The sequence below is a fragment of the Gadus macrocephalus genome, chromosome 16 (assembly GCF_031168955.1).
Source record: "Gadus macrocephalus chromosome 16, ASM3116895v1".
Lineage (NCBI taxonomy): Eukaryota > Metazoa > Chordata > Actinopteri > Gadiformes > Gadidae > Gadus > Gadus macrocephalus.
Genome location: NC_082397.1, coordinates 4,720,018 through 4,744,979, shown reverse-complemented (window position 1 = coordinate 4,744,979; position 24,962 = coordinate 4,720,018). Strand labels below are relative to the sequence as shown.

The following is a 24,962-nucleotide window of genomic DNA, read 5'->3' as shown; positions in this document are numbered from 1 at the left end:
AGGGGAACCAGCAGGATTCGTTTTAATGAAATATGGCACCGAGAATCTCACTCATAAAGTTTACGACGCGAGGCGCCCACAAATATTCCTGTTTTTATGCGCCTTGGAGAAACTCGCGGCTCTGACGCCCTCTGACTGGAGCCCATGTTCTCCCCTGAATAGAGAACGCACAAATCAATGGATGCTTAAAAACGATTGGATATCAACACATTCAGGGCTGTACTGATCCAGAACACATGATTAAACTCAGATGAAGACGAAAATGATTAACCTAACCCAATTCCAAATCAAAACTATACCGATAAACAAACATAATTTAATCAAGACTATATTGCACCAGAAAACAAGATCCATGAAATGTTCATCCACTCAACAATTTGTAGTCACAAAATAAATATGGCTTTCCCATCCGCAACATATAAATGTAGGCGCCTTCTCCAAACCTGTCTTTGTTTGTGTTAGAATAATGTAAAACGTGGGTTGTACTTTGAGAAAACGATTTTTAGTAATTACACCTCTGAGTTTGAAATCGGTTGTTAGGTCTTCATGTCACAGAGGCAAACAACCCATTGTAATGAATTGCATGTCTTTGTGATCCATTGAACTGGATTACCATAAGTCAATGTGGACACCAACTCGATTCCGTGCACAAACGCAGTTTATTGTCAGACACAACAGAAGAGTAACAACGGCACAAAATCCCAGAAACGTCACAATGTCGCAGTATCACCACACACACACACAGCGCTACAAGCCATACGCTGAGATGTACTTTTAAGCAAAGCTAGGACAAGCTGCGACCGCAAGTCAGGCACGGGCGTGTGGGGGGGGGGGGGAAGTAGGAGAAAACACTATTCAAACAGAACTGATTAAAAAAAAACTCCAACTGCCAATCCCGTCTAGTTGAACCAGGCTGCTCACACACTAGATCTACTGGTGATGAATACTGTATGAGATTTCCACTGGACAAACCCCACTGTCACCAAGAGGCTACAGTGAACTAGAATTGGCCCTGGTTGGAAAGAAAAACAACTTTTCTTCCTCCTTTTTTTGTCTTCCCCACTATTGTTTAGTGTTTGTGTGTGTGTGTGGGGGGGGGGGGAGAGAGAGGGGGAGTCAGGGGAATAGGGGGAGGCTCTTTTGTATGTATTGACAGCTGAAAAGATTTGGGTGATTAATGACTTGATCCTTCAATACTATGACCTCCGTCACGTCGGGGGTCTGCTTTGGGGGTAGTAGGGGGGTGGTTATGTAGGGGGGGGGGGGGGGGGGGGCGTCCATTTTGTAATGGCGCGGGAGCACCTCAACTGCTGGAGAGATTTCCGAGACGGTTGGTAAAGGGGTTGGTTCGTTTTTTTTTCTTTTTACCAACCTTTCACTTCAAGAGTCTCAATGCTATGCAAATGTGAGAGGAGAGGAGAGGAGAGTGTGTGTGTGTGTGTGCGGGGGAGGGGGGGGGGGGGGGGGGGGGGGTTGGCCTTTGTAACATTTCAATAACGTTCAGTAAAGTGCATTGTTTTGATTGTCCCTCCAATAGGCTGGAGGCTGGCTGCCTGGTTGCTATCTCTCTCTCCTACACCCTTCATCCCCTTCGTCCTACTCCTTATTAATTGGCTCGCATGCTACCGGTTGTCGTTTCCAGACCCTGGGAAAGTCGGAGTTTGTTCAACGGGTGCTTTGCGGTTGTTGTTGTTCTCGTTGCCGGCCGTGACAGATGATATGAAATTAAGGAAATAGGTCTCCCAAGCGACATAGCCTCGGCGCGAGCTGGCTGTCAGGAGTCGGTACACTAACGACGGAGCGGAAAAACAGTAAAATGAGAAGATGTGTTTAACCTTCGCCCCCTCCCGGGTAGGCTCGTCGAGCCTCAGATGTTCAGCTCCTGCAATAACCCTGCTTTGTTCATTAAAGGGGCAGTGAACCCAAAAATGTTTTGGTTTTATCCTTTGAAATATGTCTTGTATGATGTTCAGCATAGTTATCTATGCAATTTTGTAACTGTTACTAAAAATAATTAGCCTAATTTAAAGAAAAAAGGGTGTAAAATCCTTTGTGTTTGCCAGTCTCCGCCAGACAGTTTGTGAATGTTCGACTCTGCTCCCGCTCGGGTCGTCTTGTTTTTTCGAAGTGCCTTTTCGCCGGGTACTTCGCCGTCGCGGTGGAAGGACAGGGGCAGCGAGCCGCGGGTGTGTTGGAGCTCCGTCCGGGCAACGGGTAACGTTGATGGCCGTGTACGAGAGTGTGGCTCATTTCTATATACAGCATTGATCCTAACGTTCTATCATGTTGACGCTCGTAACCATGGGAATAACACATCTCCTAACCTTCTCTGACCTCTCATTGTTAAAAAAAAAAACACATGGTGTTTGAGTTGCTGAAACAGGGGCGGGTTCACTTACACTTTACCACACAGAACACACTGTGGCGGTTGGAATCAAGCGCGAGGTGTACATGCATGTACATACATAAACATACACACGTCCCAGGGGGCTCAAGCCTTCTTGCTGTGAGAGATCAGAGCCAAACACGGAGACACTGCTCTACCCGAGATAAATAAATAAATATGGAAGCAACTGCTCAACAGGGGGTTCTGGTATAAATAGGCAGATGGACGAGTTCTGGTCTTATTATCATGTTTCACAGCTATCATTCCAAAGCTTTTATTTTTGTTCTTCCGAGAGGGGGGGGAGGGGAAGAGAGAGAGAGAGAGAGAGAGAGAGAGAGAGAGAGAGAGAGAGAGAGAGAGAGAGAGAGAGAGAGGAACGGAGAGAACAGCGGCACATCGTTTTAGTTTGTTTATGTTTTGTATATTGTTTTTTCCACCACTGTATATTCCCCACCATCCATTTCCTTTTTCATCGTTTTTTACCTTCGGCAGAGAGAACGTTTCTATACGTCTGGTGAACAAATGAAGCCGACGGGAACTCACAAAAGTATCTGTATTGAATTTTCATCATGTCGCTTTCCCTCGAGAGGACCAAAGTGGGAGACTACGCTGAAACTGTGGGCGGGTAGGGGGGGGGGGGGGGGGGGGGGGGGGGCGGTGGGTTAAAAGAGGGGTACTTACAAAAACTTAATTAGAAATGTTCTGTGAAAAAGAGCACTGCAGCTGAAAAACCCACTGATTACAATCTAGACAATCTGAGATATGAATCGACTGCTTTCATTTCAAAGACAAAGACCTTCTCCTCTCTGGTAGCCGTCTGCGCGCTGGCAGAGAGAAGCTAACAGCGGATCCATGCAATGATACAAAATCAATCCTGGTCTGTTTGTAGAGACAAAGGCAATGATGGATCGTCTCTTCTCCTCCTCCGCTGCTAAAAGAGTTGCACACTCGTCATTTTTCAACTGCTGTATACAAATCGAGCCGGGGGAAAACGGAGAAAGAATAAAAGGGTCTATGGGATTCAAACAAATGTAGAGCAGCTGTGCGTTAAGCTTACATGGCCACTGACGCGGGAGCTTACACTGACGGGCAGCATCGACACAGCCGCGCTGATAAAGCGACGAGACGAAGAGGCACCGACGGGGTCTCTGAAGGGATGACAAAGTGGCCATCAGATAGAGCTACAGTAGCATCTCACACAGAAAGGTCAGTGTTCAAATGTTTTAAACCCAGTGTGAAACCCTCATGAATGCTTCCTACAAATAGACGCCCTACCGTGTGGATTGTTGGGACCATTAGACTCGTGTCAGGGCAAGGGTAAGCGATGAGCTCTAAATAGGTAGGGGGGCTTCCGGGTTACAATATATATGCAAATCTGTTTGTGTTATCCATCAAACTATTAGCATTGTGCGGAGGGGTGCTGCTCAACTGTGGGGCTTAGCCCTAAGTCTTAGCCCTGGTGTGGTGGTGTGGAAGCCGTTCTCCATTAGGGCCGTGCGTCATGCTGCTCTCAACACTCCATCGAGGACGTTTTAGGGAGCGACTGCAGCACCAAATCACCCTCTTAGCGGCCGACAGCTAACCCTTTCAAACATTTCAACACGCAATTTTGACATTACCTTCAAACACAAAAGTGTGTTTGACATTAATTTGCAATTGGTTAAGGGGTGTCAATTATGTGATTAGAGGTTGTGTGTACGCTTGTGAGTGTGTGTGTGTGTGTGTGTGTGTGTAAAATCAGTACAAGGGTCCTTTCTGTAATTATACTGCAGTGTATTTAAAAAATATTCATCATTCAGCAGTTAAATAGCCTATATTGCGCAGTACCTGAAAGAGATGGCAGTAATGACACGCTGTGAGCTAACCCTATGATTACCGGTTAGATGCTATCAAACAAGATGTCGGCCTGCATTATTAAAACAAATCTAAACGCAAATCTAAACTGAATCTAAGTAGAATCTATATAGAGCTATAGAAGATGAGCACATACTGTCCCCATACACACTCACAAACACTGTCCCCATTTGTGTGGGTGTGTGCGTGCGTGTGCTTGTGCGTGTGTGTGTGTGTGTGTGTGTGTGTGTGTGTGTGTGTGTGTGTGTGTGTGTGTGTGTGTGTGTGTGTGTGTGTGTGTGTGTGTGTGTGTGTGTGTGTGTGTGTGTGTGTGTGTGTGTGTGTGTGTGTGCGTGCGTGCGTGCGTGTGTGTGTGTGTGTCTGCATGCATACGTGCGTGTGCATGTGTGAGAACATGTGCAATGTGGGCCCAGTATCGAGAACATTGTCTCCAGGGCCTTTTGTGGGCCAAGGCGAGCTTCACATGGCGCCCACTTTACTCTCCTTTCTTGGAGAAATCCTTCACATTCCCGCTGCTCCGTGGAGAAAGCCTCCCTATGGTCAGCAGAAAGGTGGGTGCTCCAGCCGGAAGAAAGGGCCCCAGGGGTACATGGGGCAGGGGGGGGGGGGGGGGGGTGGATTATGGAGAGGCTTGGCAAACACATCAATTCAGCTCGTCTAGCAACAGCGGAGGCGTGAGTGGTGGTGGTGGTGGTGGTGGTTGGAGGGGGTGGTGGTGGTGATGGATGGAGGTGGTAGGGGTCGTACTGTTGGTGTGATGATGGAGGTGGGGTGAAGGTGCTAGTGGGTGCTGCTGGGTTTGTGGATGGGGGGGGGGGGGGGGGAATGCTGGGTAGGTGGTGGGGTGGTGCGAGGGTGGTGGTGATGGATGGAGGTGGAGGGGGTGGCGGTTGGGGTTAGAGTGGGTATAACAGGGAGGTTGAGGGGGCTCAAGAGGGGGTCGTTGACCGCCTTGCTTTTTGGGATCAAACGCACGTCTTCCGGTGGTACATAAAACAGGCGGTTTAGAAGGCTTTAACATAAAACAAAAGCAGCCTGGAGCTAGGCTGCAGCACTCCGCCCTGCTACCAATCAGCCCGGCCGAGACTCAAGGCTGGGCTGCTGGTGAGGGGGAGGATGCTGCGGGGAGGATGGAGGGAGTGGACCGGGGAGAGGAAGGGGCTAAGGGAAGGCATTCGACTGGGACTCGGTATATTAGATGACCAGCATCAGCCAGCCTTTTTTTTTTTTTTTTACTTCCTGCTTCCTGAGCTACACACCTGACCTTGCAAACGCACCGGCAAACCATTAGCAGGAACACAACTCGGGCGATCTCAGAGACCGTCATTTATCCGTTAACAACTCCGCGCCAACAACCACGATAAATCCACCCGACCGTAGCAGGGGGACGGGGAGGGTTGTTGAAAGGCTACAGACAGTGGACAGCAAGCATGCCGCAAAGTGACACGCACAAACCTGAATTTATTGAAATTAATTATTGAGCAGCAGTTGGCGGGTTTTTTTTTCAGAAATGTTGTGCAATGGCTCAAAGTGAAATAAATAAACCCAATAAAATTCAGACATCAACGGTATAATAAGAATGCACCTCCCCGCTAGGCAGCCAATAGAAACCCAGAATGGTTGATGGTGACGAAGGTCACGCGGGCGGACGCCTACATCATTAATGTGCGATTAATGTCTTTTATCCTTCAGTGACCAGGCCTGAACCTGAAATATACTGATCCATAATCCTCACTTTAGAGGGAAACCAACTGTAAAAAAAATAAATAAATAAATAGCTAGGCAATTATCCATTGCCCATAATGCATAGCGCTGGGCAGGCCAGCCAACCGGACCAGTGGTTGTCTGCGAGGTAATGTGAGGAGGTCAGGAGGACTCCTATTGGCTGTCCTCTGAAGTTGATTATGAAAAAATACACTGTTAATGATAATGGCTTGGTCTTTAAAGGAGAACTAAAGCCCCTGACACCGCGTTCAAATTATGCTTTCAGTTCTAGTTAATCCTGCCGCTGGGCTTATATGTAAACGCCCTTTCAATTCAGTTTCAGTCGTGGATAAGCGCACCGAAGAACAGGTGTGTGTCGCATCAACGCTTATTCAGCACGGGTTGTCACATAAGCCAGGACCGGGCTATGCTTACAATAGCATCTAGCCTTTGAGAAGGAGCAAGTTTACTATTGCCAACCAATGCACCAAGTGCAGAGGTTGGTATTTGGTTCTTGTTTGAACAACTTACCATCTCCAACCATCATCAGATTCTGACCGTCCATACAGAAAATCCTACATTAGCTCACCCATTAGATCTAGCTAGCTTGAATATTACATCAACCCTGAACACAGTAGGTTGTTGGGTATTGGGTATGAGGTGCACATTCTGCAGCTCTGATTGAAGACACACTTGGTTGAATATCTCATTCAAATATTTAATATATTTACACATCATCAAATGGAAATTACTTTTTCCATCTTGGTAGCACATTTCCCCAGACATGATTCACCTATTCATCTAAATATGTTTCCAAACTACAGATATTGAGTTTATCATTTTTCTTTAAAGTTACGAGTGAGCACTCTAACTCAATCGCTTATCTTCAAAATGACAAGTTTGAAGATAGTTGAAGTGTGCAAGTTCAAGCAGGAAGTGGAAACATTTGCAACAAAATGCAAGACAATCGTGTACTGTACGACTTTGAAATTATCCAAGGCCGCTAAGATTTCATCCGGGCCTAATTTCCTGGACGACCCCGGTATACAATACACTACATCACGTGTTCACATCATGCCAGGGAGAGAGAAAGAGAGACTGTTTGTTTTCCGGCTTCCACATGTCCTCAGATGGTTTTCTGCTGCCCGTTCTCCTGTGTGTTGTTGTTTTTGTTCCCTTAGGTTCATTTGAGCTAGGCTTAATCTTCTCTGGCCTGGAGCTATCTAAAGTCTAAGCGATGCCTCGCCAATGAAAAGACTAGCAAACGTCAAGCAGATGACAATTACAAACATGGAGCCGGGTACTAATGAATAACCAGTCGGTTGTTTCCTGGCGTGCTAGAGCATTGACCCAACAAAATCCAACATATAAAGTCACTGGGGATGCCTGAAGGTGATTGGAAGCTAGTGTACGCTTGATGTCCACTGTTGTAGAAAATTACTTCTTGGGGTAACTGTAGTACAATGCATTACGTCTATTAAGCTTTTTTTTCATGCTATAATCATTATTGATGTTCTTGGCAACAAATTACCTTTTCTTGGAACAAAAACAAACAGTTAATCGAAAGGTTGCATCGCTGCAGTCAACTGCCCTTGTGCAGCAAGAAAATACACAATGCAAAGTTGTGTTGTGTCAGAGGGTAGAGAGGACTAAGTGGTTCAGGGATTAACTTCCAGCCAAAAGGTTTATGGTTCATACTTCATCGTCGGAAAAATCAATTACATGTATCGAAGGATTTCATCCAAAATTAAAAACACTTCACCGCTAAATCACTTAATGGTAATGTCAAATCATTAGCTAGACCTCTACCGTACATACTAGTATGTTCCAATATCACCAGTAGTCCAATAATGCTAGGTCCAACCACAAGCATTTGAACAATGAATGGCTGCAATGTAATGATTCTACATTTTATCACAGGGTAGGAGATTGCATTGGCACATGATTCATTGTAATCATAGGGTCTTAAATGGCTGTTTTAAATAGCCTAATGGGAGTGCCAATCAAACTGAAGGTGCGATCCTATTCTACATCTCGATATTCAACCCGTTAAACGACCTTTCAATACATGTTGAGCTTGCTATACTGTCTGACTTCACATCAATCCTCTCACAAAAAAGATCCCTCCAATTTTCCCTTTCTTCAAACTATCTCTAAAAGGACCCAAAGAGTTAGCAAAACTGCCCTTAAAGGGACGGCCCCGAGCGAGGCCATCCCTTTAAGAGCAGCTTGGGTACTCTTAAAGGCAGGGTTCCACCTGGGCCCTTTCCCTTTGAGTGCAGCAATGGCCAGACACCTGGGTTGGTACACCTGGGTTGCAATTACAGGGTAATCAGTCTCTATGGAGGTCTCGCTAATATCTGGAGCTGGTTGATGCGGAGAGGGAAAGAGATCCGACTGCTTCAATACATCCAACACTAAATGCCACCAGCAGGTGTCCTCCTTACTTGGACTCGGGAAAACGGATTCATCCCAACACCGTGGAGAGGTTACCGTTCTATGAACGATATTAGTCCACACGCTGTAATAGAATCTCCTTTTTTGTGTGAGGGATTTAAATATCAGAAGGCTACACTGATTACATAGTTTGATAAAAAAAGAACGGAGGTGGGTTTCTTGAAGGTTGCGCTAATTAAAAGCAGACATCGCTATTAAATAACGGCAATTAGCACCGTGATGCTACAGTCAAGCCTGTTCTGTTGTAATATGTAATGTAATATCCCAAATGCTTCTATTCAAAAAGCAATTCTTGTGTTGCTCTCGTTACGGACACATCGTTCTTCAAAGATAAAACATGTCTCAAAAGAAAAGAAATCCAAAACATGAAAATGTGAGATTATATCAAAACAAAAATCAATCACACAAGTGTAGCAACACTAACACCTCGGCACTTCTTTAGCATTAATTAGCCGCAACTTTGGATGATTTAACTAACGAGGTGATCTTGTAGCGAAGGCGTGAACATTCATTGCGGCTCTTACAGGAACCACACGCAGGTAGCCTGCTGCCCCGAGCACATTGAGACAGACAGCCGCAGCAGCAGTGGCAGCAGCAGCAGTGGCAGCCGCAGCAGTGGCAGCAGCAGCAGTGGCAGCCGCAGCAGCACATCTCAAATATCCCCAGTAAAAACCAGAAGCAGCACACACAACAGCGCCAGGAAGGAAGGTTTCTGCATGGTAATGATCTTGCTTTAAGTGCTTGAATGATTTCCCCCCCCACCCCCCCCCCCCCTCCCTCTACCATCACCCCCACACTGCAAGCCTGGCATTGATAACACCCCCCTCCCCATCTCCATCCCCCCCCCTCCCCCCAAGCTCCCCTCTCCTCTGGCAGGCCCTGGGTGGGGCTGATCTCTCTCCAGATTCAGCAAAAGATGTAAAAGAAGCTATAGTCGAAAAGCAGTGGCTACTACTGCAGTCTTACTTGCACAACCACACCCCCCCCCCCCCCCGTCCAAAGAAATACACACCAACACAACAACACCCACAACGTTGTTCCCGGGTTCATTTCCCAGCCCTGCTCCAGGTGGCAGATGCTAAAATAAATTGAGCTTTGCGTTGAGCAGGCTAGACATGGCAGCACACGTCTTCCCTGAGTGCCGGGGAAAAACAAACGATCTGACATCCTCTCAGCGTGTCTCCGGATCACTCGGGGCTCCGTTAAGAGGGCTGTCCCTGGGCATGCAGAGGGGAGCAAGAGGCTGACTGATTAGGACATTAGCCGGCCCAACAGCAGCTTGGCCCTGCCTCCGTCTCGAGGCCCCTGAGGTGCCCGCTCTTGTCCGATTGGCCGACCGCAAGAGAGCGGTCCAACAATGGGAAGGCTTAACACCTGTGCTGGTTCGTTTACAGCGTATAGCGGCGTTGTCTGCACCTTGAAGGGGAACTTTCGGATCTTTCTGGTGCTTGAACGCACATCGGAACACACCTTAACACACACACACACACACCTGGACACACACACACAGACACGCACACCTGGACCTACACACACATACACATGGACCTACACACACACACAAACACCGGGACTTATACACACACACACACACACCTGTTCTTCACACACAAACACAAAGACATGCACACACATAGACAAAGACAAACAAGCATGCAATTAAAAAAAGCTCTTGCTGTTGCTGGTTTATTTTTGTTGGTATTGTTGACGTTGCATTCATGCCTAATGCATTAGACTCTAATGCATTAGAGTCTAATGCATGTACTTTCATCTGTCAGACCAGCGCACTGCATGCATCTATATAAAAATCTTATCTTGCGAGTAAATTAGGATCGATCACGGCAGCTCCAAGCCACAATCAGCATCCATGATCTAATCATGGGAGGGCGGCCGGGGCAGAGAAAGATACTTCCATAAATAAAAACCAAATGAAAGCCAGCCAGGGCCCATAACACCGCCTACAATTTGATTAGCCTCTCCCGCCCCACAGGTGCCCTATTATCCTCCCATCTCTGAAGGCTGCCAGTCATATCCAATGCTCGATGTTGGCCATCCTGCAAGGATAGCCATCATGCAAGGCTTGCATGATGGCTGGCCTTGTGGGAGACTGGCCTCGGAGAGTAGCTAGTTGCTATTCTCCGAGGCCAGTCTCCTACGAGGCTGGTTGTCCTGCGAGGTTAGCTACCCTGCAACTTTCATGCAACATTAGCTATCCTCCCGGTATGAGTAAGGCTAGTTATGCCATCATGCAACGTAAGCTATTCTTTACGGCAAGCTGGGCTATAATAACACATAAGCTGTCATGCAACACTAGCTATAGCCTACGACGCTAGCTATGTTGCAACAGTAGCATTTCTGAAACACCAGCGTTCCTGACGCAGAAGCTATCACACAACACTAGCTATCTTGCAACCCTAGCATTCCTGACGTGCTAGCTCTCCTGCATCACAAGCTCGGCTGTAAGACTAGCCTCCCTTACAGTTGTTTTGTTCCGACCGCCTTTTTTCATCAGCCTTGCATCAGCGGCCGCGCAGCCCAGCCCGGTGGTGTTGGGCATTAGAGTGGCGATGCCGGTGGAAGCTCGGCTCAGTAGCATCCCCCAGTGAGACATGGTCTGTCAGGGAGCTCTGGGCCCAGCGGCACCCCGGGTAATAAATTAACCCTGAATTAACACGTCATCCCCCGTTTGACACAGAGGCTTCTCGCCGTCCTCGCACACCGCTTAATGGATCTATTAACTAAATGGGTGCTGGGGAGAGCCGGCCTCTGAGTGAGGGCTCCGGATGGGAACCCGGCACGGGGAGAAAGAGGGGAGAAAGAGGGGAGAAAGAGGGGAGATAGTGGGGAGATAAGAGATGGAGCCCATGGAAGTCCATCACTCCCCCCCCTGTCTTATTCTCGTAAGATGGCAGTGGCACCTGAGTTTACAACGCTACAGTACAGGGGAAAAAACAAGCCTCAATATTAATTAATAATTGATCAACTGTTTTGTAGATGTATTATTGTGCATTTCCTCAGCAGTTTTCTCATACAGTTCTAGCTCTTGATTAATATCACGGCTACTTGAACACAAACTGACTCAATAGGTCCTTTGGAAAAATGTAATCTCTTTCTTCATGCAGTATATGATATGATACAGATGAAATCATTACTACTTATAACCACCCCTCTTGTCTTTTGCAATGTATTTTAAGTTGCATCTCCTCCTCCTTAACGTGAAATGGTTTGCTAGAGGACAAGTGGGATTTCCTTCATGAGCAATAAAGTCTCTATCAATACATTTTTCTATCCATCCACCTCTCTCTCTGCCTCCCTCCCTTCCTGCTGTGGCTCAGATGTTAATCATGTCCATCCGAGTGTGTGCACATACACACAAATACACACAAACAAACACACACACACAGTTCGGGCAACGCGCCCCACCTGCAGAGATAGACCATAACACACTCTAGCCGTGACACCTGTGACATCACTCCCCCCGGGGACACGCCTCCCAAACCAATAAAAGTGCGACCCAGCGCTGATGGTTGTCCCTGATAACAGGTGGATATTAAGCAGGTTGCCAATCCCCCTCGCCCCTATCTCATTCTCTTCTTCCGCTTCCCCACCGTTGGCACCGTGGCAACGCGCTGATTCGCTGACAGCATGCCGCAGATCGCCACCATCCTTTTGACCCGAGTGCCGCACAGCAGCATTAAAGAGGGACCGACCGATACGATCTTTGGTAAGAGTGTTAGCTTGCTTTGGGGCCCGGCGGTAAGCTAGTAGTCACACACACGTTTAAGCCGTGAGAGGAACGGCTCAGAATTGAGATTGATTGGCACAATTATCACCTAACGCTGACGATAATGAACAGAGCGATCGCTGCGCTATTTAATTTCAGTTCAATGTTGCTAATTTATCATGAGTTTGAGAGGGATTATACTATAGCAGCACTTGCCCTGTCGTGCAGTGGCAGATTGCGATGCTTCTTTTTTTGGGGGGTGTGGGGGGAGGGAGAAACATTTTTGCTGTACATTCGACAAATCGTGTCAGGTAATACCCACTTGAAAAAGTTACATTTCCTTGCATCATTATTATATTAGTCCCATTGCAACAACAGCCACATTCTAAACCTAACACCTTGTTTATATTGTTTTTGACAATACATATATTGTCAAAAACCTCTTAACATTGATAAGTGTGCATTATGCACTAACTCTTCCCAAGGTAAAATCGACCAGGTGGATTGCAAAGAAAAGCAACCCCGAAACATCTCGAACAGAACAAACTGTTGCCAAGGAAAATGGCTGCCCTTACTGCAAGAGAAACAGAAAAAAAAAGAAAAAAAAAAGGGGGAAATATGAAAGCCTCTCTTTCAGGTGTTATCATTGTCTCTCCACTCAGAGTGGGGTTAACAAAGACCACGCAACCACACACATGAGGCTCCCAAAAAGAGCCTTTATATGTGGCGCACACACACACACACACACACACACACACACACACACACACACACACACACACACACACACACACACACACACACACACACACACACACACACACACACACACACACACACACCAAAGCCCTCCACACTGGAGTTCCTTCTGACCAAACCTCCTGTGAAGTGGAGCTACTTCAAACATTTTATTGCAACCTGCGTCCAGGACACAAAAAACCCTTTGGGTAGAACACACCTCCCCCCCCTCCCTTCACTCGCCCAGGCCGGCAAAAAAAAAGCTTTCTTTTTTTTTGGGGGGGGGGGGCGTAATCCTAAACTCTTGATCTCGCGGTGGGTCTGTTTCACAGCATCACACAAAGGACAACGAAAAACACCAGATATAAAAAAAAAAATCAAAAACATGGTAAGATGGGGGGCGGGTGTTGGGGGAGGTGATAGAAATACAAACAGAGAGCAAACAGCACTTAATTGCAGCCAGGCTGATTGAGGAAGGCAGGGCCCAGGCTGGCCGCAGCACAGCTTCCAGATGGCAGCGTGTTGTTCCAGCGTGCCCGGGTAACGCAGCAGGACACATGCTGCAGGGTCCAGCCCCTGGTAACCCGACCCTCCCCTGGGAGGCCTTCAACCACTCCAATACACCGAGACCCAGAGCCAGACCCCCCCAGCTCCACACCGCCCTCAAGCCAACCGCCTCCCCTATAACAACCAAACCCGGCCCCACCCCCCGTCCTTCACCCACCGCCAAACCCCGGATCGCAGCCATCTTTACCTCTACCCTCGCCTCCAAACCCTGCTGCAGCCCTGATTACCCCCTGCCCCTACACCCACCTCCCAACCCTGCAGCCCGTCAATACCCCACCCCTACACCCACCTCCAAACCCTGCTGCAGCCCCACCCGCCTCCACCTTTTAGACCCATCTCCAGCGCCACACTCCCCCCACCCGATGCCCCTCCGCCTCTACAGCCTTCACACAACTCCACGTCCCCCCCCCACCTCCACACCTACCTCCACACTACCGCTGTACCACCCCCCCCCCCCCCCCACAGCCTCTAATTCCCCAACCCTTACTGCCACTCTGCCGTTTCACTCAACTACACACTGGGGGCCGCCAGGGAGGGGTTTAGCATCCGCTGGAGGAGGGGTAATGTTTGTGAGTGTGTGTGTGTGTGTGTGTGTGTGTGTGTGTGTGTGTGTGTGTGTGTGTGTGTGTGTGTGTGTGTGTGTGTGTGTGTGTGTGTGTGTGTGTGTGTCTCTTTGTGTGCGTTACTGAAGTGCAGTGGGATATTGGATGGGAGAACAAGGAAGGGGTAGGGTGGAAAGAGAGTGCGAGAGGGATGGGAGGGGAGGAGAGGGGTGGGGAGGGGTGGGGGGGGGGGAGAGGGGTGGGGAGGGATGGGAGGGGAGGAGAGGGGTGGGAGGGGAGGAGAGGGGAGGAGAGGGGTGGGGAGGGGTGAAAGCACTTGGTTGTGAAACAAAAGCATTTTAACACCCTCCCTGTGTTCAACACGTTTTCAAAGCAGACGAAAGCATGCTCGATCCTGGCAGCAGAACTGAATCCCCAGGTTTTTGCTCCCCTAGCCTTCATGGGACGGGCAGGGCCAGCAAAGACTCAAAAAAGCTAGCACACAACACACAATAGATTCACTGACTGTCACTGACTGGCATTATCTTACCCAAAACAACATTTCATAAACAAATGTGTTGTTTCACCAAGCTTTTTTCTACTCAACCCACACAAGAACAAAAGGGACAGAAAACCCTTGCTTCAAACCTAAAGTTGATCTTGGACATTTAGAAAGGTGCATTGCGGATGGCAGCCTGTAAAATATAGGCCAATATTTACCCCCATCTGCGCTCAGCGAGTCCCTGTGCCATTAATCAAGTTGATAAATGCTCCTTATATTTCATTTTGCTCCATCATTTGCTCTTTGACCTTGGCCACAAGCAAAACTAATGAAAATGGTTTACATAGATCTATACCTCAAGACCCTCTGCTCTCTGGAAGATTAGAAGATCTTCACAACCTGCCCATCAGTCAAGCTAAGCTCGAATCTAGCCGATCAATAGCTTCCATTTATTGGAGGGTATAAAATAAAGACTTGGATGCTTAGTGAAAGATGCTATTGCTAAGCAAAGCAGGAGTTCACTAATAAAAATGTGTTTTGTATATATTTGAATGATTGTGTAAGAAAAAACGTTTGCTACTTAAAGTAATGTAGGGGAAGCATGCTTATTGACAACCCTACGTTTTTTCGTTTTGTGAAATAACATGAAATGGTTTCTAAATGTAGGACTCAAAACAATTACCGCTGAATGCCAAAAGGATGTCTTCTGTTCAAGAAAAATAAATGCAGTGAGTAAGAAAGTAAGGGATTGAAAATGTGAATTGTTTTGTACATAAAAGTGTCGTCATATAGGTCTCAATCTCACAACGTAATCCTAGGCTTGAGGCTATAATGGAATTAAACTAAAGCAAAAAATACTACAGTATGTAAAAAATTATTGATACATTGATCACGTACCTCATATACATTTATATTGCACTCAGTGATCTTATGAGAATTTTACCATATTCACAATTGGACTTGATACATCGTTCAACAATCAAAGTAAGTACTGAGCTCAATCCTCTCAGTTAGTCTGTTCGCTAACTAACAAGGTAATCACTCATAGCTCAGCACAAGCTGTCGTAGTAGTAGTAGTAGTAGGCGGAATATTTGCTCAAATTACTTTTTTCGTCTGCCTGGGTAAAAGGCGAGTGAGTGGAAGAATCTGCCGGTTTGTTTACAAACTGTGCGTTGGAAAGATAATCTGTGGCAGCATTCCCACTGTGACAGTCTGGCTAACTTGTTGTCATATAGTTAATTATGTTTTGTTATAAGTTTACCGTTATTATGAATGGACGAATGCCCCGAATGTATCTGCCATATTGCCTTTATTTGTTCGTTATGTTTTGGAGGATGTGTATATAAATACATCTATACACATAAAAGTCGAAGTATATCACGTAGGCCTATTTTTTCTCCAAACCAAAAGCAGCATCACACCTCTGTGAATTATTTTAAAAGACGACTGCCTTCTTGCAACTTTTGAAATGGTTCCAAATAACAAGAGTACCAGAGGGGGCGGGGGAGATACTGTAACCAATCAGAACCATCCAGAGCCTTTAAAGAAGGAGAAACAAAGCGGAACGATGCAGAGACCCCGTGGGCGACCCAGTGGGATGAAGGGAGAGTGAACGCACGAGAGAAAGTGAGGCGAGACAGGCTCATTATTTCAGGTGTAACATCCCTTCGACGTCTGATGTTTCTCTAATAATGATTCACTGATCCCACGCACGTTTCACTCGCCATATACCGATCCCAGCTCCCGAACCTCTGATGTCGTCACAACGCCAAATTGTGATCTGCTTCATTACTTTTACCGAACAGGAAAACAATTAAGGGGCGATTAGAGGATAATGATTGACAAGTGATTCATTCATCTTCATTAAGAGACACTACCGCGCCTCTCGTCAGGGGGTTGGGGTCTGTCCGTGATGAGTAGGGTCGGGATGATGGTCAGTCTCAGGGTGGCACACATACTCTCACGCGTCCATTGACACCATAGAAACCGAAGGACAATTCAGGGTCTCCAATTAGGTCTTAAGACCCACATGAGTTTAGCAGCAGGAGGGACTTGAACCCCTTCAGATAACCTCATCTCCCTGACGATTATGGGTTAAAAACAGAATGCCAGCACATGGAAAGGCGATTATTTTCCCTGTAGATTGATTGATGATTTTTTTTCAATATTTGTGTGTATACCATGAAGTAAATGATGGAAAATGCTCGACATTGCCCAAAGGCTTAAAAAGATTAATTGTTTATCAAAACGATAATCAATAAATGCAAAAAACGAATTGAGTACTTTCTCAAACTAAATCCACCCGTGAACTAAGGTGGCCTGATTCTCTGATGTTTTGCCACATAGGTATCACATCTCACAAGTGAGAAAGATGTGTTACACCATCCCCGTGTCATGAATATAAGCATCATACAATAAGCATGATGAATCAGTTTGCTATTATTAGGACCATGACAGAGGCTCTTACTTTCAGTATGGACTCTTATCTAAACGATACTGCCATGGATTCAAGCAGCTAGCCAACTCTTAGTGAGGGTTGCTCTGATACCTGGGAGATTGAGGTAATTCCAACTGTGATAGATGTATGTGTTCATCTGCCTCTATCAGTTGGTAGTTCATCAGTTGCTGATTCATCAGATTCACCTGCATGTTCTCATTGACTAATCAAACAATCTGCGTGATTTCATAAACATCTGGATGATTTCAGAACATCTGCATGATCTCGGGGACATTTGAGTGGATCCGGAACATCAGAGTATCTCAAAACATCTGAGAGATTTCCGAAAAACCTAAAAACCAGGGGAATATGAAAGTCTGGCTTTGGAATAGAACCAATTTAAAAGATGGTGAACCAGTACTATGAAAGGTCAGGCATGTGTTCAGAGCAGCACGGGATATACAGGAAGACTCAGCCTGGTCCCTGAAGGCCTGCCCAGGTTACAGAGGTTGTGTGTTCAAAGGTCATCCTATTAATTAAAAAGCCTTTATGCGACAACGTTGTCTGCATAAGTATGGTGCTAACGCGAATTTGTGTAAAGTTAAAAAAAATTAAGTCAATTTATTTATTTTAGTACGACCTATTAGGAACGATGTCACACAATGCTTGTTGTGTAGCGAGAACAAAACGTGTAGGCCATAGCAGACCATCTGCTGGCATATTAATTAGATGATGTTTACTTTGGTTCTCTAATAATATGACTAAAAGTACACTAATTCTACTACACTAGTAGTAGAGAATGTAGGCTACAACAACGAAGCCTATAACAAATATCATCAGTGTTTATGAACAAAGAGCCCTGGATAGTGCTGCTATAAATTTAATTAACCAAGAAGCGACCTAGCCAACATTTAATCACGTTGTGAACAAATCTGAATAATTCCCACCTGTGCAGAAGTGCTAAAGTCCGTTTTTCTCCTTGTGCCTTTATGTGAAACCACTTCCACATACTGCAACCATATAACTAAGTGCCAAATAGGAAAACTATTGAGGTAATAATAATGATTTCTAATGTTTAAGTATTACAGTTAGCACTTTAGTTTAGTGGTTAGCTAGAGCGGAGGACTTGTTTAAATCATTTGCTCAGCTATTATTACAATTACGGGAAAACCCAGCAATGATAATTACGTCTTTAAATATTAATACAGGGACACATAGGCCTGACAAACTATCTATCAACAATACATACAGTGTAACATCTCTCACACACATGGGCACAAAGAGCCGTTACATCTAAATATAGCCTTGCTTGCCTGATCGTGTGTTTGAAGATGGCAGTTCTTATTTTCGTTGAACCAAGTTATTCAAAAAATAAAGGAATAAAAGGTTAACATATTAACTTCTAGATTCGCTGCATTTCTCCCAAGACATCTCAGGTCAGACCATCTGAGGAACAAAGTAGGCCAAATGCAGGCGCCCCCATCGCTGTACTGAATCCCAAGCCAAACATTGTAGATTAACAAAAACTGAGCAGCACATTGAGAACTTTGGACAAAGACAAAAAGCCCTCTTCTCAAGTGGCACAGAAACCCTTTTTTGACGTTTTTTTCTCCCCCAACCAAAAATGCGGCCATGGCAGCTGAGGTGAGTCTATCCACTGAATCCAGATTCAATCAGCACACCTCCTAACCCGCCAGGACAGAACATTCATCTCTTAGAGGGGCCTACTTCCCTGGCTCCTCATCTACGACGGACATTACTTTTACCCCTGATGGCTGGGCGCTCTCCTCACCTCTTCGCTTCTCTCGCTCTCTCTCTCTTTCCTCCATGATTAAGCTGGCTGCAATCCATCCATACTGAAAGTGAAATTCATCTCCTCGTCTTTATTACCCATTAGTTATCGATTATTATTTGGAAAATGTCATTATAAGTAATGACAAATGTCAATAACTTGTTAGTGACACGCCGCTAGTAAAATAAATACAATAATTACTATTATTCAATATTTGCATTGCTAAGTCTATTAGCAGCAAAGGCTGGACATTTTCGCTTGCTAAATGACAATTCATCGACTGATCATAGATTTCAATGATTCGCACCTAAACCAATAATAATAATGTAAAGCTGTAAACTCAAATTATTGAACAAATGACCTTACATCAGGCCAAGCCAGCAATATTAGTAGGGGAGAGCCGGGTCGATTGAAACACTGGACGATTGAAACACAGCGATTTCCTCGAAAACCACGCAAGTCTTTCACGTCAAATTTTGTCACTAAGTTCAGCAAGCAAGACTGACCAACCCCGGGAAATTTTGTGTAATGACATCATACCGTTCAAATGTTATCCCCGCAAACCTGTTTTTGATGAGGCAAGTAAAATCTTCTGTGCTCTAGTTTTCTTGTAATAAACAGTTGTGTTATTTGTTTCATGGCATTATAATCTAACAATACAACAGATGAATTAGTACTTAAACCTGTCCTAAAGTGTTCAATGTCAGAATTTTCAAGTTAAGAGGCAAAAAAGGTTTAAGTGCCAGTAGTCGCTGTCGGGACGATTGAAACACTTGTTTCAAACGTCCTGCACGTTACCAGTTTGTCTAAAATAAATAACAGGATGTTCAACTATGTATCCCTAAACATGACTTAGGACAGGGAAATAAGTAAATAAAACCAAAATGTAGTCGTCCAACTGGTATAAAAGAAGAAAGGTGAGCATTAATCGAAATGGTCATCTTGACAATTATGCACGGGCCAAAAATATATCTTGCGCCCCGCTTGGGGCGCAAGATCATTCCCTAATTTACAGGCGCGTGGCGGTGGAGGGGAAAAGAACGCTCTGCGCCAGTTACAAACTAGCAACGACACATGCGTCAGTGTAAAAAGTCAATTGCGCCGGATGCAAGATAGGGCCCAGGAACTTAATGTTAATGTTTAAGGATTATTTGTTTGATGATTTGAGGACACATTTTATATTTTGCCGATTATCAAACTTAGATCAAGGATATCAGCAGGTTGAAGAATTTGTCTTCCAAATGTGTTTGTTAATTTCTCACAGATTGAAAAAACACAGCATGGATGTCTATCACTTGTCAGAACACGTAGCCTAGTGTTCTCTCTTCCCACGTCTCCCCTCCTCCCGTCTTTTCCCATGTAGTGTTGACTCTTCCCATCGTTTATCCATAATAAATTCAGCGCCCTTTATCTCAACTTTAATCTAACAGTTACTGTGGCGGGGGTTCAAGGGAGTAAATGGCTGTTGAAATGGGCAAAAAGAAAGACCACAAACAAAATGGCCACTTTCGATTTAGCTTAGATCCCGAGCATCGAGGTTGCAGTGCCTTTTCAACTAAGATGAAGCAGTGTTGATCTCTCAGGCCAAGGGGCTGCCGAGTAATGGCGCAGAAAAAGAGAAAGAAAAAAATGAGATGCTTCTGAAGCCGAAAAAAGATTGAGTCGACTAATTAACACATTCATCTTGGTTCTAAAACATACTGCTTAGCATCAAAGCTGCTACATTTTACACCTTACCACACAATAACGGTTTCATCCTTTTCTTTTCAAACAAATGCTTTGGATTAGGGATCGACCGATACTACCGATAAATGTATTTACATATATACGTAGGCCTACATATCATCTAGCAAATCGAGATACATAAGGGAATATATAGCCCTATATTGCAGACCGAATTGTTCAAATCAAACTCAGTATAGATAACCTAAATTCATACTCGTCAGTAAACAGGGCGCAATCCTGCTATGGCCATGCTTAAACTTAAGCAGTATTTCAAGGACATCCAACGAAAAAGACCAGACAGGCAAATCATAAATAAGTAGCTTTCGGACGGACGGACAGATAAAGAAAGAATATCCCAAACAGTCGGTGGTATTATCCGTCGATGCCATATCCAAGAGTAATTTTGAATAAAATATAGAATGAGAGCTTTGAACGAAAGTCAGCTTATGGCCGTCTTCACAAGGTGCGGGCGCTGGCCGGTGACTCAGCCCCCCCCCGTCCTCCATCACAGACTGGTGGGCGTTTATTAATATTGATAGTTAAAACAACTTATGGGCAGGCCCCTGGAGGCATATCACTCCACTTTGTTGCAGTCTACTTGCTAAGAATATTGACGTCTGTTCCCATAGCTCCTGCTTATTTTCCCCTGTATGAGAGCCCTTGTATTTTTCTATGTGTGCATGAGAACAGCTGGCTCACGCCAGTTTAGGTGTCAAAAAAAGGTAAGAGCCCCCCCTTTTTCATCCCTGTTGATTTAATAACAACTTATTTTTTTGGGAGCTGTTCTATTTTAAAATAACAATGTTTGTTATGGTTAGAATAACAGACTCTTGCGATCAAATCAAAGTGGGATGAGATGGGAGGGGGATGATGACACACTATCCACTTTCCTTTTTGGGGCGCTAAAGTCCAAAATGACACAATGTACTATTGGAGGTACTGTGATGAACCAACGCCCTGTCATAACACTGATTCAGGACCACCACGTAACCAAACCAGCGGGTCCTCGTCTTCCGTCTGTCAAGCTCAAAGTCAAAGGTTGTAAAACACACTCTACACATGGATGCAATCACAGGGGCCAAGACTACTTCCTCCACAGTTCACCTGATTGCCTGGATTAGGAAAATCGAAGACAGAGTTGAGATGACAGAGGCTATTCATTATTCTTTTACCCGAATAAATGCTTCCAGAATCTCTGCAGAGTCCAGCCAAGCCTAATGATGGCTTGCGTTGTCGAGTGTAACGCGAACACAAAGCCGGCGCTAAGATTTCAGAAACTAAACCCGCCACACAAACCTTTCTGCCAACGTCCTCAAAGGGAACTTAAATACGCTTGAGGTCTGTGCTTGGTCTCGTGTTACAGTATTTCATATCTAATATTGTAGCAGAGTTTCCAAGTCATGGTACACCGTTTTGAAACTACGAGCCAAGCTGGAATGAAATCAAGACCTTTACAGATAAATTGTCAAACAAATAAAAGAATAGTAACATAAGAAATAAGCTGTACTTACTTAAATAAAATAAATACAAATATTGCAGCTTTTCTGAAGTTTGTTTTTTTCTACTGTGGTTACATTTAAGATGCAGAGATCCAAATATAACCTCAGTCATTAATTTATTATGACTCGTGTCTAAAACATGCGTGCTGTTTACACATTGTTCAAGACCATCGCAACAGCAAGTACAAGCATGCAATTGCTACACAGAAACTTTGATTTCAAATTCAAGACCCGCACAAAGCCGTTAAATGTAGTCATTTAACCAGAGTTCCTTGGTAATGGCATTGCTAGCTTCCTATCATCTCAACTGCTTTTTGTATTTAAACTGCTTTTCTCAGGTGTACACGCACAGCATTGTTATGCAGTGTTATTATTATACTGTCATTAATAATATTGTTAGTATGGGTTTTACTGTTGATTTAACATTACACGTTGCTTCTTATAAAAAATTAGAAGAAGGCATTGTGCTTCATTTATTTAAATATTTCCACTAGCGTTGAGGCTAGGCAGAAGCAGGTTGGAGAACTGTGGCAAACAAGCCATTTAAATTAAGCTCATTGAGTCCACAGAGATTAAATAGAAGACCTCTTTCTCTACCTCTATCTCAGTCAATCTAGGCAATGACGATGGAAAAAAATATATATTGTAACCTTGCTTAAAAAAACCTGACCATACACCTAAATTGTGTAGTCTGGACCAGAAAATTCATTTAGAATTCAATCTGAATTCTTTGGTCAGAATGTTATATCGAATTGTGTTCCAAATGGATTCCAACCCAGACTGCGTCCACCCGTCTTTGATGGAAAACCGCCATAGTCATGGTGGCAGCAGCCGTAATGTGTGCGCTACTCTTTAAATTGCTTATCCCTCGGGTCTAATTACCTACAAAACGCTCTTTCAACATCTTGCATAAGATCGTCCTGGTCATGATGAAATGTGGTTTCCTCCCCCAAAGGGGAGGGCTGCAAGACGCAAGCCAGGCCACGTTGTTAGTCTGATGGCTGCAAACAAGTTGACGGCTGTCAGCCAAATCGCTCTCGTAACCTCACCTTCAGACGCAGACACCACAAGGACACCCCGTTATTCCCCTTGTCACTTTGTTTGAGCCGCGATTCAGTCATCAGACTAAGAGGATTTGTTTATCGGCCGCCTCCACTCAGTGCGGCCTACAGTGCACACCTCAAAGGGAGTTGGCTGGCCGATTAGTTTGCTACGCATTTAGCATCAGCGGCCAGGAAGCACATTGACCCGACAGCCGAGGCAGACGCTGGAGCAGCGGGGGAACGGCGTGGATGGAGGATCGCAGCAGCTGACGGGGACTGGTTGTGGGGGGGGGGGGGGGGGGGGGGGGGTCTATCTGAGCCAATGCCAATGACTAGAAGAATTGCACTCCCTGGAGGACAACCAACTCTGAGTCGATCCCTGGATAGCTGGATGGATAGGTGATCAAAGGCTATTCTTTAGGGGGCTCTAAAAGCACCCAACACCTGCAGAGAAGTTTCCCCCGTGATGTGTCATACAAGACGGATGGACGGATGCACGGGTGGGTGGCTTGATTGATTGATTGATGTCTTGTAGTAGGCACACGGGGTTCGTCGTCTTTTACTGGAGAAGGAGTAGAGGGATAGCTCTTACACTACCAGCAACTACTCTGCAATCTTAGAACAGTGCTTAATAGTTTGCTGGCCACACATCCGATAGCATTATTTCATGATTATTGTTTGTTTGTTCTCTTGACAAGAGGCCCTCAAGACTGTCCTCTTATCGGAGGGGCCCCAGCCTGCAGCCTGCAGGATGGTACAGCCCAGCCATGTGCCTCTGTGAGGGCAGTGCACTGCAGGGTAATTGTGAAAAGAGCCAGGGTGATGAGTCAGGTCTTCCAGGATGAGAGCAGATTAAGTAAACAGAGCAGGGATAAGTAGCAGCTCGTCAACATCCGTCGTTTCCAACGCGTTGGCCTCTCCTGGACGATCCCCGATAAAACCTGAAGATTTTGACAATTCAGTAGAAACATGGCCGTTGCTTTCACAAAGGAAGTGCCGTTTATTTGTATTGAATGGCCCCTGAATTGTGTCTAGAGTTTGCAGGGGTTCCAGTCAGATAACTGCTGAGGGGGACAGTTCCCCGCCAGCTTCTCTACGACATTCTGGTCAACACCTTGCATTCAAACCCGTCCACACGCATGACTAAGTGTGTATGGGTGACTGAGGGGATTTAATTGAAAAGCACTCCAAGTACATATAGGCGGTAGAGAAGTGCTGTATGAAGCCTGCCTTATCGGTAACATAGTGTGCATACTCAGGGTAATTTCACGGGTGGGCGTGATGTACCACTAAAGCCCTCATCAGCAGCAAAAAATAAATAAATGCTTTGATCCATCTTGCACACAGCAGTACATAGGCATGTAGAGTTTGATCTGTGTTCTACTCCTATATTAAAAAAAGGTACTGAGTTCTATCTCCCTCATGTCCACAGTTCATGAGCAGGACACCGTAACCCCTTGCCTGACTATAATGACCTGTATTTTAATTCCCTGTAAGTTGTTTTGAATGAAAGCGTCTGGGAAATATCGAAGTAGTAAATACTATCGTGATGTTTGTACATCCCTACGTATTACAATCTAGAGAAGATCAATTGCCTTTTAATCCTCGCTGATGGGTTGCAAGGAATGGTATGACTCATAGTTTCGGACAGACAATTCGATTCTATCTTTGATTTATATTTATTGCAGGCTAAATGTCATAGATAATACATTAAGTGAACAACCTTAGGGGCAATAGATTTCTTTGCAAACGTGTTTCTAATAACATTATTAAAAATAATCAATTTCAAAGAACAATAGTATCAATCCAAAAGTACTAATCATCAGACGCAATTAAATCAAGTCACTCGAGACTCAACAACCACTTGGGGCCAACAGTAAGCAATCTATATAGAGAACCAGGCAAAACTAATCTCCGCCATTCGTTGCGGGAGAGGTAAGGGCGCTGGAGGAGTCATCTCATGGCACACTGAGTCATCTTGGAAATTGCTA

General features: G+C 45.2%; 1 protein-coding gene across 1 annotated transcript in view; it reads right to left on the bottom strand.

Annotated features, from left to right (window-relative positions):
• Positions 1–24,962, bottom strand: part of tenm4 (teneurin transmembrane protein 4) — a 139,814-nt gene that overhangs the window by 109,187 nt on the left and 5,665 nt on the right.